The sequence below is a fragment of the Oncorhynchus gorbuscha genome, linkage group LG09 (genome assembly GCF_021184085.1).
Source record: "Oncorhynchus gorbuscha isolate QuinsamMale2020 ecotype Even-year linkage group LG09, OgorEven_v1.0, whole genome shotgun sequence".
NCBI lineage: Eukaryota > Metazoa > Chordata > Actinopteri > Salmoniformes > Salmonidae > Oncorhynchus > Oncorhynchus gorbuscha.
Genome location: NC_060181.1, coordinates 96,411,052 through 96,416,143, shown reverse-complemented (window position 1 = coordinate 96,416,143; position 5,092 = coordinate 96,411,052). Strand labels below are relative to the sequence as shown.

The following is a 5,092-nucleotide window of genomic DNA, read 5'->3' as shown; positions in this document are numbered from 1 at the left end:
ACATGACCCTCTCTCTACATGATGTTCTAGAACATGACCCTCTCTCTACATGATGTTCTAGAACATGACCTGCTCTCTACATGATGTTATAGAACATGACCCTCTCTCTACATGATGTTCTAGAACATGACCCTCTCTCTACATGATGTTCATAGAACATGACCCTCTCTCTACATGATGTTCTAGAACATGACCCTCTCTCTACATGATGTTATAGAACATGACCCTCTCTCTACATGATGTTCTAGAACATGACCCTCTCTTTACATGATGTTCTAGAACATGACCCTCTCTTTACATGATGTTCTAGAACATGACCCTCTCTCTAGATGATGTTATAGAATATGACCCTCTCTCTACATGATGTTCTAGAACATGACCCTCTCTCTACATGATGTTCTAGAACATGACCCTCTCTCTACATGATGTTCTAGAACATGACCCTCTCTTTACATGATGTTCTAGAACATGACTCTCTTTCTACATGATGTTCTAGAACATGACCCTCTCTCTACATGATGTTCTAGAACATGACCCTCTCTCTACATGATGTTCTAGAACATGACCCTCTCTCTACATAATGTTCTAGAACATGACCCTCTCTCTACATGATGTTCTAGAACATGACCCTCTCTTTACATGATGTTCTAGAACATGACCCTCTCCCTACATGATGTTCTAGAACATGACCCTCTCTCTACATGATGTTCTAGAACAAACAACAACATGGTGTCCTTGAGTGTCTTCAAAGGTATCTGTCAAATAAAACATGCATTATAGTGTGTATAAAACCCTCAATCAAAAAGAGTCCCCGTCTCCTCCGTTGGCTGTGTAGTAGCAACTCCCTGGATAAAGACTGCCATCTGCATGGCTTTGTTATGGTGTAGCTGTAGCTGGTGTCTATACAGCATCTGCTGGTGAATCTGTAGCTGTTGGGAAGGACAGCAGTGAAGTGGATTAATAAGGTTTAGAATCGACTTTCTCTCTCTGCCATCCTTTCTCACAGTCTCCCTCTCGCTCTCTCACAGTCCCTCCACCCGCCCCCCCCTCTCTCTCTCTCTCTCTCTCACTCTCTCTATCCCATCACTCTCTCTCTCTCACAGTCTCATTTTCTCTGACTCCCACTCCCTCCACTCTCTATCCCTCTCCTTCTCTCTCATCTCCCTTACCCTCTCATCTCCCTCACCCACTCTCTCCCTCACCCCCCTGCTCTCTCTCCCTCACCCCTCTCTCTCTCTCACTCACCCCTCTCTCTCATCTCCCTTACCTCCCTCCCTATCTCACCCTTTCTCTCTCCCTCCCTCTCTCCCTCACCCCCTCTCTCTTTCATCTCCCTTACCCCTTCACTCTCTCACCCTCTCTCTCTCTCTCTCTCTCTCTCCCTCACTCTCTCTATCTCACTCCCACCTCCTTTACTCCCCCCTCACTCTCTCACCCTCTCCCTCTCCCTCTCTCTCTCTCTCTCTCTCTCTCTCTCTCTCTCTCTCTCTCTCTCTCTCTCTCTCTCTCTCTCTCTCTATCTCACTCCCACCTCCTTTACTCCCCCCCTCACTCTCTCACCCTCTCTGATAATGTATTAGCCTATCAAAACATTTGGCCTGTTGCAGCGTAACACATTAAATTGTGAGCCCCCCCCCCAGGAGAAGTGCTGTTGCTGCCTGGGTTCTTTTGTCCTTCCATTATTACATAACTGCCTTCATAAAACACAATGTCCCCATTTCACACCATATTACATTCCCAAGTCATCCCTTCCTCATCCTCATCATCCATCACTCACTATCCCTAAAGCTGTGTCTAAAGCAATGATAGAAATGCACGTGTTCTGCCTTCAGTACACGGGGGACTTATTTTTTTTATCTTCAAACCAGCGAATATTTAAAATGTCAAATGTTTATCTTTCACTAAAAACGTGTTCAATTAACACAGGATCCTCAACCCACATTATATAACAAAGGGTAGCGTTATACTGTATGTTGTTGTCTGTAAAAACCACAGCCCAAGACACTGCCAACTACAGCCCAAGACACTGCCAACCACAGCCCAACACACTGCCAACCACAGCCCAAGACACTGCCAACCACAGCCCAAGACACTGCCAACCACAGCCCAAGACACTGCCAACCACAGCCCAAGACACTGCCAACCACAGCCCAAGACACTGCCAACCCCTGCCCAGGACACTGCCAACCACAGCGCAAGACACTGCCAACCACAGCCCAAGACACTGCCAACCATAGCCCAGGACACTGCAAACCAGAGCCTAAGACACTGCCAACCACAGCCCAAGACACTGCCAACCACAGCCCAAGACACTGCCAACCACAGCCCAAGACACTGCCAACCACAGCCAAAACACTGCCAACCACAGCCCAAGAAACTGCCAACCACAGCCCAAGACACTGCCAACCACAGCCCAAGAAACTGCCAACTACAGCCCAAGACACTGCCAACCACAGCCCAAGACACTGCCAAAAACAGCCCAAGACACTGCCAACCACAGCCCAAGACACTGCCAACCACAGCCCAAGACACTGCCAACCACAGCCCAAGACACTGCCAACCACAGCCCAAGACACTGCCAACCACAGCCCAAGACACTGCCAACCAGAGCCCAAGACACTTCCAACCAGAGCCCAAGACACTGCCAACCACAGCCTAAGACACTGCCAACCACAGCCCAAGACACTGCCAACCACAGACTCATCCATCGGCTGGTTACATTCCTCCAGACTCATCCGTCGGCTGGTTACATTCCTCCAGACTCATCCGTCGGCTGGTTACATTCCTCCAGACTCATCCGTCGGCTGGTTACATTCCTCCAGACTCATCCGTCGGCTGGTTACATTCCTCCAGACTCATCCGTCGGCTGGTTACATTCCTCCAGACTCATCCGTCGGCTGGTTACATTCCTCCAGACTCATCCGTCGGCTGGTTACATTCCTCCAGACTCATCCGTCGGCTGGTTACATTCCTCCAGACTCATCCGTCGGCTGGTTACCAAAGCAAGTGTCAGTGCAGCAGGTTTGTTGTTTTCCATGATTGTCCCTTCAACTTGAACTAAACTGCCCCAACCTCAGACTACCAGCTCTGAGCCTACATCTCACCTCATACACCCCGAATGACCCTAGTCATAACCAAAGTCATCATATGCACACACGTATGTACACACACACACACACACACACACACACACACACACACACACACACACACACACACACACACACACACACACACACACACACACACACACACACACACACACACACACACACACACACACACACACACACACACACACACACACACACACACACACACACACACACACACACACACACACACACACACACACACACACACACATACACACACGCGCCCGCACACACACACACACACACACATACATACATAGGCAAAACAACTATACTGAATGCATAGGCCAACCTTATGGTCTTTTTGATTTACATTTTATTTATATAGGTGGATGCAAAAACAAAACGGTATATATATATATATATTAAGCCGTTAAAAGCCGTCTGCTACGTTTCTGCCGGATATAGGTCATTATTTATATTATATATGGACAATGTGCTCAATGTGCTCAATGTGCTCAATGTGCTCAATGTGCTCAATGTGCTCAATGTGCTCAATGTGCTCAATGTGCTTAATGTGCTCAATCTGCTCAATGTGCTTAATGTGCTCAATGTGCTCAATGTGCTCAATGTGCTCAATGTGCTCAATGTGCTCAATCTGCTCAATGTGCTCAATGTGCTCAATCTGCTCAATGTGCTCAATCTGCTCAATGTGCTCAATGTGCTCAATCTGCTCAATGTGCTTAATGTGCTCAATTGTCAAAACAGATTGTGATGGACCCGGTCCTCAAATCACACACGTGACTTTCTGCCAGGAGTTCGCCGGGCATCACAGCGGTCACGCGGGGAATCGATTACATGCTGTGGCGCGTAATTATACACCCTAATATCTAATAAAATACCAATGTTTATAAATAACCGCAGCGATAATACTTGTGTTTGGTGGGGATAGTAGAACAATGGATATGGAGACAATTAAATGTGTTGAGACATATGCTAACAACCGTTAGTTGGAACATTAGTGAAACAAACAAAATGACAAAAACAATGGCTCATTTACAAAACCTGTTTTTTTTTCTTCGTGATAATGTGACATTTTCCCAACGAATTCATTTATTATCTTACTGTATTTCAGTTGTCTCCATTGTGTCTTGTCATCGAGCGTTCCTCTATCAGAAAGGCGGGCTACAGTAATGTTCAAAATGCATTCAACAACCGGCGGGTATAATTGAAGAACAAAGAAAGTTGCACCTGCTTCACTCACCTCCTTACTGACCCAACATATAGAGCATAAACTATTCCCAGCCAGAGTCCATTGAATCCTCCGCGGTGTCAGTTCACTGCATCCAAGACAGTCATGCGCGTCAACCCTGTCCCAGTCAATGTCTGGCACAAAACGCTACAGAGGAACCCAGAACCACGGCTTGACAGAGACACTGCCCCCGTCCACCAATCCATCCGGAATACAGAACAACTTCTCAAAGCTCCAGCCTCTGTAATATTCAAATCTAAATAATGGACCACCTTTGGTTAATAAAATATCAAATCAAGCCTGTTTTTAATTAAAACTGTTGTCATAGATTGCTGTCCATCTTTTGGTTTGAGATGTCTCGTCTCTTGTTCTTCCCCCAATCCGACTCGGTGGTTTCTTTGTTTCTAATAAGCCTCCTCTGCTCGCATCGGGTAGCTCCAGTTAGCCTTGGATGAGACCATCATGCGCAGGAACACGGGGTTGTAGGCTACAGAAGAGAGAATATCGATGGATGGAAAGTGCGCTACTCGAGACGTGGCGAAGTCATGTTCTGTTCTTGGCTTTATTTACTGTCGGAGAAATTAAATAAATATAAGAAAATAGAATACAGTACAAATAAATATTTAGATCAGATCATCTGAAAGGATCATGCTGCTTGTAATGTACATGCTTTACATTTAGGAGAAACATCTGGGGAAAACTGTTCCCCTGTGTGTTATCTGTGGTCCACAACATTCACACACAG

General features: G+C 46.3%; 1 protein-coding gene across 1 annotated transcript in view; it reads right to left on the bottom strand.

Moving 5' to 3' along the window:
* tmem198a (transmembrane protein 198a) overlaps positions 1–4,720 on the bottom strand; it is a 50,877-nt gene extending 46,157 nt beyond the window's left edge. The window contains 1 exon segment of the mRNA XM_046361221.1: positions 4,360–4,720. The gene's annotated coding sequence lies outside the window, so the exon portion shown is untranslated.
* Positions 4,721–5,092: the final 372 nt, after the last annotated feature.